Below are 12,174 nucleotides of genomic sequence, written 5' to 3' on the forward strand. Positions count from 1 at the left end.
CTTGGGGATAGTGGAGTGGGTGCAAAGCCCCATTATGCAAGTGTAAGTCATTTCACTTGTGCAGTTACTTAGCTGAATCCCGCCCAATGCTTAGTTCTGGCATTTGTGGTTTGCATCTGTTCCTTATGAGTAGATGTTGTTTTATTAATGAGCAAATAATTTGGAGTAGCCTGCAAAAAGAGCAATCTTTCTCTTTCTTCTTCTTCTTCATGAAATTAAAGCAAAGCTTTAATGTCACAACAGTCCCAATATTAGGTGAATTCTTCCTTGTTCATTGGATTTCTGCTGAATTGGGAACTGGGAAACATGTTTTCTAAAGTGCAAAAAGATGATTTGTAAAATGAAGCAAACCTAAGAAGGAAAAGGAAAAAGACTGTACTGACATGGATATTATTTTGCAAAGACAATGTAAACTCAGATTCATGAATGTCATCGCTGTGGTAAAAACTGGCACTCACAAAAGCCTTGTCCTTGGCAGGTTTGTAATAGAAAGGGAATACAGTACTTGCTGTCTGACTGAGCTACAGTATCTATTTAACCACCTTGCTGGTCTTGGCTCCCTGGAGAATCCAAGGGGAGAAATCTCCAAGAATTATTTTCCAAGTACTTAATTGTTCCAGCTTTACTAAGTCTTTCTTATCTCCTGACTGCTTCAGTTATCCTGGAAGCGGGGAGGGGGAGAAGGAAAGTACTGTGAGAACTGAAAGAGGCAGACATAGGGTTCATAGTTAATTTTTAAGGTGAGACTAAACAGTTCCCTGCATTTCCTTTCCTTTCCACCTTGCCAGATAACCACACAACTGACCAGCTTAGGTGCTATTGCATCTTCTTTTGTATAAGCAGATGGAAAAATGAGGACTAGAACGGAATACCGTTTTCAGATTTGGGCAGTGCAGCCTAAAGCACATCATTTTGCATTTATATTAACTGAGGTGGTCAAAGGGGGGTGGGGGGGGGAAGAAAAAAACAACTAAAAAAAACCTGAGGTGGTCAAAGCTTTCCATATTTCCATATCCCATACGGTTTTACTTTCAGCACCTGGTGCTACACGTCATCTCCTTTCAAGAGAGAATGTGTTGGAAATAATGGATGCAATGCTAAACTATGGTGGTTAAATATGGCATTTAACTAGGGTTACATACGCTTCAGGTTACAGATGCTTCAGGTTACAGACTCCGCTAACCCAGAAATAGTACCTCGGGTTAAGAACTTTGCTTCAGGATGAGAACAGAAATTGTGCTCCAGCAGTGCGGCGGCAGTGGGAGGCCCCATTAGCTAAAGTGGTGCTTCGGGTTAAAAACAGTTTCAGGTTAAGAACAGACCTCTGGAACGAATTAAGTACTTAACCCAAGGTACTACTGTATGGCTGAGTAGTTTCTGCAGCAAACTACTATTTTCAAGGCGCATTTGATCGGTTACTACAAATGACCTGATGACATCATTGCAATGCCACAGTGAGATTTGCCATCACTTTAAATTTGATATCTGAAAGCGGAGAGATAAACATGTCCTTTCTTTGAATCCAATGGGAGCAAAATCATTCCCATATGGAATCATTTGGAGGGAGGGGGAGATGAGGCCTTTGCTTGGTGGGAGATCTGTGATTATATGACAGTGATCCATGTCAATGAGGACCAAATGGGTGGTTTATCCTTAGGAAATGCTGTTTGTGTTTCTGATACGTATTTACTATAAGTAAATATTAAGTAATTCAATTCAGCTGACACGCTTATTAAGAACCGAAACCTTCTCGTTTTTCTCATGTTCCCCTATTAGCTTCCACAAGATGCATTAACATGGCGAGGCAGAATCAATCGATCTGAAGATGTACGTAGAGACAAGCCAACTCCATCTAGGTTTGCTATCAAGGATGCATTTTAGCAGAGGACCACCGCAGCATCCTTTCCCAACCTGGTGCCCCCTCCAGATGTTTCAGACTACAAATCCTTTCTCACAAGCATTTTAACTGGACTCCCCCCCCCCCGATCACAGTGGCCACCAGGCAAAGGCAGCACAGTACACACCCATTTTCCTGAGTCAGCCAAACTCCATGAAACAACACTTTGCAGTGAATAGCACTTTCAGGGATTAAAGCAGGCAGGAGGGAGTGACGTATAGAAGACAACCAGTGCTGGCCTGAACCCGGACTTATAGAAGACAACCAGTGCTGGCCTGAACCCGGATCCTGAAGCAAATCAGTAAATTCTTTGAGCATGGATGACCCAACTTCCATGACAAGAAAAACTGAATCCTGCAGGCTGCATTAACAATGCAAATTGAATAGATTTGTATAATTTGGTTAATGTATTCTGCTTACTGTTTTGCATAAATTATTCTGCTAGGGAAAAGGTTCAGGAATTTTGCAGGGTATCAAAATTTTGTTCTCTGACCACTGACCACTGGCCTTGCCCACACACTGGCTGCCAAGCACATCTTCACAACCGTCATAGCTGGGAAGCTTTGAAAGCTCCGATTTTTAGGAAGTGGAATTATACGGTAAATAATAAATACCACATTTCCTGGTGTTCACTCAGTCCTGCACTAGAGTCTTAATTAGGGTTTACGTGTGTTGTTGTAAATTCAATTAACCAGCCATCCTAAATGTTTACTGAGATTAATGGCCTTGAACTTCTTGTTCCACAAATAGTCGGATAATGAATCCCACCAACAGCTGTGTTCTCAATGCCCTCTTTTAGTTTCCTCCTATCACCTCATCATTTTCATCTGCGCAGAGGAATTCCTGCATTTTCATGTGAGCTCTCTTCCTTGGCAGTCCCTTCCTGCTTCTGCTTAAGTCGAGGTAAAATGCAAGTCCTTCAGAAATGTACTCACTTCAGTAGTGTGTAGCCTTGGCTAATTTGACAGAGCTTCTGCATAAAACTTTTGACTTCTGTGGGACGGGCTTGCAATGCACCCGGGTGGCAACTTCCCACACTTTACCGACAAAGAGGAACATCACCAAAAAACAAGGATGAAAACAGGAGCAGATTTGCATAACATGTGCATTCCCTCATTTATTTATATAGGTGCATTTTTTAAAATGTTATAATTAAATAGAAATGCAATGCATCTCACCATAGTGAGGAAGACCTCACTATGCCTGCTCAATCTGCAGTTCAAATTCTAACTGTTGATAGGTGATTTCAAGTCCCCTGCTGCTCTCCCTTGTTATGGTCCTTAATCTTAATGCTGGATGTAGACTAGACAGCTGTCGAACAGAGGATGCCTTCAAATAGGTGTCTGTTCTCTGACACTGGTCAATGAACACCAATGATTGCTGAATTATAAAGCAGAAAGGCTCAAGGAAGTCAATGTAGAACCCATTACGGTGGTCAAGATTGACAAATTTACAGTGCGATCCAAACCCAAGATCCACCAGGATGAAAGAGTTCAGATTTGGCAGATTTTGGTCTTTCCCAGCTGAGCTGGGCCTCAGTCCAAGCTATGTCAAAGTTTAAACCCCATGACATGGCTGAGCTGGAGATATGCTGGCATACGTCCCTCACCTTGGTTCAGCCAGTGGAACTTACAGTATCTTAAATTTCCCCAAAGGGGTGTTGTGGGAGCATGGCGAGGCAAGACAGGGCAAGAAGAAATTTACAGCTATTCCAAATCTCTGACAACTTGGTTATGTGACCTAGCAACCAGGTCCTTTTGAAAGAAGTTTGGGTAGGGGTAACTTAAAAGGTAAAGGTATCCCTGACCATTGGGTCCAGTCGTGACCGACTCTGGGGTTGCGGTGCTCATCTCACTTTATTGGCCGAGGGAGCCAGCGTACAGCTTCCAGGTCATGTGGCCAGCATGACTAAGCCACTTCTGGCAAACCAGGGCAACGCACAGAAACGCTGTTTCCCTTCCCGCCAGAGTGGTACCTATTTATCTACTTGCGCTTTGACGTGCTTTCGAACTGCTAGGTTGGCAGGAGCAGGGACCGAGCAACAGGAGCTCACCCCATCGCGGGGATTCGAACCACCGACCTTCTGATCGGTAAGTCCTAGGCTCTGTGGTTTAACCCACAGCGCCACCCGCGTCCCAAGGGGTAACTTATGGTGGTGTAAATTGCTCCAGCTTTCTATAGTTAGGACTGCTCTGTAAGCTTTTGTTTGTTTGTTTAAGGCATTCATAAGCCACTCAATTATTCACATTTCTAAGCAAGTGAATGAAGGCTCCTCTCTGCACATCTACCTCCATTCACGAATCTGGAACATACAAAAATGGTTCAGAGGCAAGGAGAGTGCTCAGATATGCAGAGATTTTGGAACTAAATTAATAATGAAAGGCTTCCCAGGGGAGAGAGACCAAAATTTTGTGGAAGAATAATTTTGAGTTAGCTGTAGTTTGAAGCACTAGTAAAGGTAAAGGTAAAGGTACCCCTGCCCGTCCGGGCCAGTCGTGACCGACTCTGGGGTTGTGCGCTCATCTCACTCAAGAGGCCGGGAGCCAGCGCTGTCCGAAGACACTTCCGGGTCATGTGGCCAGCGTGACGAAGCTGCTCTGGCGAGCCAGCACCAGCTTAGCGCACGGAAATGCCGTTTACCTTCCCGCTATAAAGCGGTACCTATTTATCTACTTCCACTTTGACATGCTTTCGAACTGGGCAGGAGCTGGGACTGAACGATGGGAGCTCACCCCGCCGCGGGGATTTGAACCGCCGACCATACGATCGGCAAGTCCTAGGCACTGAGGTTTTACCCACAGTGCCACCCGCGTCCCTAGTTTGAAGCACCACTTCAAATCAAATAGGACAGCTGGGGTGTGAGTGTGTGAAACAGAGAAGACCAGATTCAGTGTATGGAACTGCAGAGCTAGATGGCTGAAACTCACTGAGCTGAGAGGAATTTGAGGACACAGTAGCTTTTAAAGCTGCTCTTTTCTTTGAAACATAGAAGGTCGTATGCATCCCATCATTACACAACTGTGGGCATTAACAGGAGCAACAGCGGAACGCAGAGAAGCTTTAAAAGAGCTTTTGAGGAAATTACCCCGACACAACCTGTGGTGAACTTCATTTATGCTTTCAAATACAGGCCAGCATTTTCTCTGCTTTATCTTCTTAATGTTTACTATGTCGTGTCCCCTATCTGCTTCTTCCAGCTTTGAAACAGAAGTAACGGCCTTTCCCCCTGCCCTGGATCAACCAATATCTCCATTTGACAGAACAGTAGGGGGCAAAGATTGTAGACTGCTGTAGTTCAGGCCTTTTGAAAGACCTGATCCCCGAACATAGGCTGCTATTTTATTTTTACTTTTTAAAAATGAAATGCAGAAGTGGTGAAACAAGGTTTCAGCTACTGTGGTACAAAAAGGAAAGAGGGGGGGAGAAGCGTTTCAGTTGATTTCAATAAGACCTGTTTTGCTTGCATGCTTGGAAACTGTTAAATGAGAAATTACTCTACTGGGTGTTGATAGTAGAGAAAAGGAGCAAGAGGCAAAAAAAAAAGTTCTTTCTTTCTCTTTCTTTCTTTCTTTCTTTCTCTCTCTCTCTCTCTCTCTCTCTCTCTCTCTCTCTCTCTCTCTCTCTCTCTCTCCTGGTTGGATGCAACTGGATTTCTTTCTCTCCTTTTCCAACCTAACCCTACACAATATTTCAATTGACAGCCACCATTGCTATAATTTTGCCATACTGTTTTCTCCACCTGCTAAAAACCTTTTTCTTTGGGTGACCCTACCCAGGTACATGTCATTTTATTATGAACATTTGCGTTGTTGTTTTAAAAAATGTTTGTTTCTATCTATATTTTGATAATTTGATTACGATAGCCCCTTTGGTGGGATTTAGGGAGGGCTTACTTGAAAGAGAAAAATGTCAGGTGGCTGTCTTGGAATCAAACTGGTAACTTTATAAGATTGGTACATATTAAACAGCAATCCACAAGGGTGCTTATACAACCTGAAGCCATGATAACAAGTGTTCTAGACATGGAAAACGGAATAGAGGATGAACCTTGGAGTAATCTGTGAGGCAAGTTTCCCTATAAAACCATCTCTGCCAGCATCAAGGAAACCATGCTGAAGACAATGCAGAAATGCTGCTTACTTCCAGTTAAACTTTCAAATATACTTCACTTATGTGCTGGTGAGGTTGTGGGGAGAGAGGCATCTATAGGCACATGTGGTGGTCATGCCCAAAGGTGGCAAATTTTGGGGAACAAGTGTTTTAATGAGCTAAGTAAAATTATTTATCATGAAGTTTCCAGAGCTTGTGTTACCAAATATGTATTTAAATCTGATCAGGACTTGTTGGATGTCTCTTAGTGGCAGCACATATGGTTATAGCCACATTTTGGGAGGACTTAAAAGGTGTGAATTTGATCGCTTGGTACTATAGAGTGTTGTGTATTGTCTTTATGAGAAAATTGGCTCACAAATTAAGACTGCCAAGAGGAATAAAGCACAAATATACATTTGCATGAGAATGGTGGAGCTTTATTTTGTTTAGGAATTCCACAGAAAACCAAAGACCAGTTCCAAAGGTTTGTGCTAACTTGCAGAACACTTAATAAGAACATGTTTTACAGATGTATACCGTTATATGTTGTGGTGTATGTATGGGAACAGAGGTTTTCATAACGTATTTTGGGGGTCTCCGTGGAAATTATTTTTTTTCTGGGGGTACGCAGGGATACGCATACCCCTAAACATTTTGTGAATCTTTGTACTTTGTCCATTTACTGTATTTATTTTCCCCGATTTGAACTATAAAATTGTGATTTTCTTGAGTAAAAAATGAGAGTACCCCTAACCATTTTTTAAAGAAAAAAGCACTGTGTGTGTGTGTGTGTGTACACACACTGGTCCTTCATGGCTATCACTCATGCCAAAGACCACCTCTCATCTGTGACTTTCAGGGTATTTTCAAGTCCTATATTTCTGTTGTAAGATTATAGCCTGCTTTATCCCTTTCACTTTTAGAAATGCAAGGCAAATAAATATTCCTTCACTTTCAGACATCTGCTAGAGTCTCAGTATGCCTCTACAACACAATACTTAAAAATGTTTTTCATGCTGTCTGTTGATATGCTCTCACTAACACTTCTTCAGCTAGATGATTGTTTTGAAATTATTTCTGAAAAAAGGATTAAATATTAAATTAAGTTTGGGGTCATTGCGCCATGCAACACACTTTCTAGCCACTCTGACCAGTATTTGGCTGCTGGACAAAACATCAACAGAGGGATGAAACCTCAGTGATGTATTGTTAACATAAAGCCAGCCAGCTGGACTAGCTACAGCAAACTTTTAATTTACTAGTTATACAATTCCACAGCTGTATTTTCATGGAAAGAATTGCTGTCTGGTTGAACGAGTGTGAAGGAGAGGCTGTTAACAGGTTGGCTTGAGGACTCAGGAGGCCCCCAAATATTTTTTTATAAATGGATGTGATATGGGAGGGGATGGCATTTCATTTAGAGAAGAGAAAGTAATCTTGGGATTTGAAACCACAATATTCAGAATATGAGGGGAGGGAGATACAGGATTTGTGGTAAAGGTGCCAGACCAAAAAGCAGGCTAACTCTCAACGAAGTTCAAGTGCCATGTTTTGAGGTGAGGCTAGCGTTTTTAATCTTTTGGATGCATTTGAATGAAAGTATTCTATGTCTTGAGTGAGAGATATTCTGACCAAAAGGAAGTGACTGGAGGAGAAAGAGGAGGTGGAGGTGGGAAACAGAGACATCATCTGCACTATGTATTTAAAGCAGTATCATACAGTGGTTTCATAGTTTGTTAAGGGTGCTGAGGAGATCAGTATTCTCCTGACAGGTCTACATTTCCCAGAGTTCCCTGGGAAAGGGGATTGACTGTTAAACCACTCTGGGAACTGTAGCTCTGTGAGGGGAATAGGCCTCTCCTAACAACTCTCAGTTGGGAAAGATGGAGGGCACAAGGAGAAGGGGACGACAGAGGACAAGATGGTTGGACAGTGTTCTCGAAGCTACCAGCATGAGTTTGACCAAACTGTGGGAGGCAGTGGAAGACAGGAGTGCCTGGCGTGCTCTGGTCCATGGGGTCACAAAGAGTTGGACATGACCAAACAACTAAAGAACAACTCTCAGCACCCTGAACAAATCAAATCACTCTTCCCAGCATCCTTTGGGGAAGCCATGACTGTTTAAAATAACGATGCCGCAAAAGACCTACGCTGCAAACAGTAAAAGGATGAGAAGCTGTCTGGAGATGGCGACTGAAAAGTATCTGACCATAAGAATCCAAAGCCTTTAATAGGACTAAGTCAAATGTTGCAAAGTAACATATGCGTTTTTTATTCCTCTGGAGCACTTTTTCAGTCTGGGCACCCATCAAAACAAGCAAAAATCTGGGCACAAAGGAAACACCTGAAAAAAAGAGTTTTGGAGAATCCAAACACTCCTAGGAATGAAAGAGAGTCCCCCCCCCCCCCGCAATCTGCATTTCTAAGCTAACTGAGCTAAATCACACCTCCTCAACTAATACAACTATTGGAGCTTAATTATCCTCCATATTTTGCACCTCTCCACACACTTATCAGTTCAACCCCCCTCCAAAAAGAAAGAAAAAAGAAAGAGCTCACTGTACCAAAATATGTTGAAATTCATATTTTAAGATTACACATTGCACTCGGTTTGTACATAACACTAAACCAAACCATTGCTTTATGTGAATGAGCCAATGTGTGGGTTCTTGGAGTGGTTGTGTCAGTCCTCCTTCAGTCCTGCTGCTGTTGACTGGGCTAACCTATGGTCTGGCTCAGCTTTACATCCAAACCCAAGTTTGAAGGTTGTCTCCTCCTCCTCCTACCATGACCGATAAACCAAGAATGAAACTTGGTCGCAGTTTGGGGTGTGTGTGGAGAGTAACAAACCATGAGCCAGGTGCAAACTAGATCACAGAAAGGCATGCCTTAAGATAAAATATGGATTTTTGTGCAGAATTTTTTGGGGGAGGGGATTACAGATTATTGGGATGAAATGAATTTATGAATGAACACATACATAATTGACACAGACCAGAAATAGACTGATCCATTACTCCAGAAAATTTGGTCATTATTATATGACATTTTGCTTGGTCCTAATAAAGCTATTTTCTTACTGTGCTTAAATGACTAGCTATAAATTTTGATCATAGGAGGACTCTATAGAAGCTTAAATATACAGAATTTATGGATGCAATCCTACAAATTATTCAGGTTTTTTTTTTCCTATCACAACCAACTACTCAGAGTCTTTTATGCAAAATTCAGCTCCTGCTCTAATGGAACAACTACTGCTTCTAATTAATATTTATTTAGCACTAACTCGTGAAACCTAAGTAATTTGGACAGGATGTAGTTGAAGAGAGGGGGCAGGATTTGATAAAGGAGAAGCAGGAATGAAGAGAGGGAGGTTGTGGTATCTTACATTGTGAAAAATAAATGAGCTTGGCTTTCTTGGAAGTCACGGTAGAAGAAATAGGTTTTAAAAAGAGAAAGGTTGGAAACAAGAATGGGTTTTAAAAAGAGAAAGCTTGGAAACAATTTTGGGTTTTCTCAGTTTCTCCTCTTTTCCAGCCTTAAGGCCATGCTTCCATGTTTCCGTTAAAAAAACCCTTCATGATAATTTCTCAGCATTTTAGAAAGAATATTTTGGTTTTGCTTCGTGTCATTTCCTCAAAACGATAAAACTGCAGATGACCACCAATTGATAGAAAATACAAACCTAAAATGCTTTATTTCCAAAAGGATAGAACGGAAACAGTGTGTGTGTGCACGCAAAAGAAAGGCAAACGGAATGAAGAGTGTGTTTCTCGTTTCCGACAAGAGTGAGAAGGCTCCTGAGGGAATAAGACAGGGCAAACCATAAAGTTTAGAAAACAAACAGTAGCAGAGCATGGGTAAATCAAATGTATTGCAATGAAATAACTGGTAAAATAAACATGGATTTAAAGGAAACTAAAGCACACTGAAAATGATACTCAGTAGCCCCTGTAAACAAAAATTCGACAGTTATTTTGGTATAAGTGAGGATCCTACTCAAGTTCTGAGGAGGTAAAAGGCATTGTGTGCCAGTAGAAGCACATTGGTTCCTGCAGTAGCGCATTGATGTGCAGGCAGGCTTTCTCTTCCCTTATCCCTCAGGCCCTCACAACCATGTTCCCTGCTGCCACATCCTATCTTATGTAGGTGACAATGCCAGGTTATGGTGAGGTCTCACCTGCTCTAGATAGGACACTTTTTGGCCACATATTGTTGTTTATAAACCTAAGAGATGAGCTAGGAGCTAATGGACTAATATGGCTGAGTGTTACCAACGCATACCCTTTGAGAATTATGGAGGGAGGATATTTCTGCACATGCTCTGTGGAGAGCTAAAGTGTGGAGCGACCACCATTTTGGGCAGGGAGTCTATAGTGAGAAAGAAAGATGATTTGATCCTCACTGCATTTAGGAGCTGGTGGTAAGGCAAGAGGGATGCCTGGCTACCTCCTTTCTGTAACACCAAGAACTCCTACCACAAAGGTACCCAACATGGTGCCCTCCGGATGCTTTTGGACTACAACTCCCATCATTCCTGGCCATTCACCAAGTTAGATGGGGCAGATGGAAGCTGCAGTCTAGCAGTATGTGGAGGACAACTTGTTGGCTGCCCCTGCCCTCGGAGAAGGTCGGTATTGAGATTTCCGTTCCCAGTATGAAAAGAGTTGTGGAGTTCCTCAAAGTTATAAGTTTCTTGTCTGGCTATGTAATTTTAATTTATTTTTTTAAAGGGCCTGGAAGTTTCCATTTCCTTTTTGGAGCTGTTGGCAGCCATTTTGAGAAGACAGCTTTGGAACTGCTTCCACAGAGAACTTTTGGAACCGAGAACGAGCCCAGCAAAAGAGATTCTGTGGCAACAGTCTGAGACAGAAAACTTTATGAAGACTATAATCTAATATTTTATTTATTCATGATGACATTTCTGTTGAATCCATATATACACGTATGATCAAGGCAGGATATTGCTTGATATATGAGCGTTACATTTTGTTTGCCATTGCACCAGTCCTTTGCTGTAGGTTCCTCAAGAGACCTCGAGTAAAGAAACTTGACTGAAAATACATAAAGGCGGAGTAAAATTTTGCAAACGGTTACATCGGCGTACTAATACTTGGTCCTACACAGGGCAGCATCTTTTTGCTAGTTCTACTGTGGCTTTTCCATTATACTGTAAACATTGAAACCAGACCATTGTGTTAATTTGTGTCAGTTCCCTCCATGCATGCATCCATATTAATTTGGCTCCACTGACAAACGTCTGTGCTGCATTAAAGTTTAAATGCTATATACTGAAGCAAAACTGTCCCATTTGTGCATAATACTAATTGCTATAACAATTATGGCTATGAGTTGGGTTTATCTTTGTTGAGCTTATGGATTGCTTATTTGCAAGCTTGTATTCCCTAAAGATCAGCCTAGAGAAGGAAAGCTTTTATCAGAAGATATTTTCGGTAATGCCAACAATTACAACTGAAAGAACTTTTTTTAAAAAAGTAAAGATTTATTTCCTAAGTTTCTCCTGCTCTTGGGTGGAGAGAGGAAGAAAATATATATATATATATATATATATATATATATATATATATATATATATATATATAAATATAACATCGTGTAATGAAAATATTCAACACATTTGAAACACTTCACTATTTATATAAGCCAGTAGGAAATAATACATTTGGTGTCATTCAGAAAACTCAAATTTCACAGTAAAGATGGATGTGGGTCTGCAGAAGCTCAGTGCCTCTACTTGTATGACTGCATCTCCCTTAGCCAAGCTATGAAATGATTGTGATAATATTTATCTTCCCTGCAAGAGTGTTGTGTGGATTAAATTTAAGTGAGGTCAAAAATCCCACTTCAAAACATTGGAGGAAAGGAGTTTCTAAATACCAAATGTTGTAGTAAATTAATTCAATTTCCCTACACCTGCTTCTCTGTCTGGACAAGTGGTTTTTAAAAAAGAGAGAATTAAAATCCAGATGTGCAAAGAGGAGCAATATATTCAAACTGAAGTAATAAGTATTGGTATGATGCTTTTGGAACGCATCCTGCACAAGTGTTATTTAAAAAGAAACGGGCTGCAGTGTAGCCTTGCACCGTTCCCATTCACTTTAATGGAGCTATTGTGCTCCATATATCATATATTTTCTCTCTCCCCTGTTGCAGTGACAGGGGGA

At 41.4% G+C, this 12,174-nt stretch overlaps 1 long non-coding RNA gene across 2 annotated transcripts; it reads left to right on the forward strand.

Moving 5' to 3' along the window:
• The first annotated feature begins 7,589 nt into the window (after positions 1-7,589).
• On the forward strand, positions 7,590-11,221 carry LOC308584565. 2 transcript variants are annotated; one of them, XR_014006922.1, is made up of 3 exons: positions 7,590-7,658; positions 9,698-9,849; positions 10,723-11,221. It is a non-coding gene; the product is annotated as an uncharacterized lncRNA (long non-coding RNA). The 2 variants fall into 2 exon arrangements; XR_014006923.1 differs by lacking the exon at positions 7,590-7,658 and adding an exon at positions 8,055-8,189.
• Positions 11,222-12,174: the final 953 nt, after the last annotated feature.

This window comes from Podarcis bocagei (assembly GCF_964188305.1).
Source record: "Podarcis bocagei genome assembly, chromosome: 4".
Classification (NCBI taxonomy): domain Eukaryota; kingdom Metazoa; phylum Chordata; class Lepidosauria; order Squamata; family Lacertidae; genus Podarcis; species Podarcis bocagei.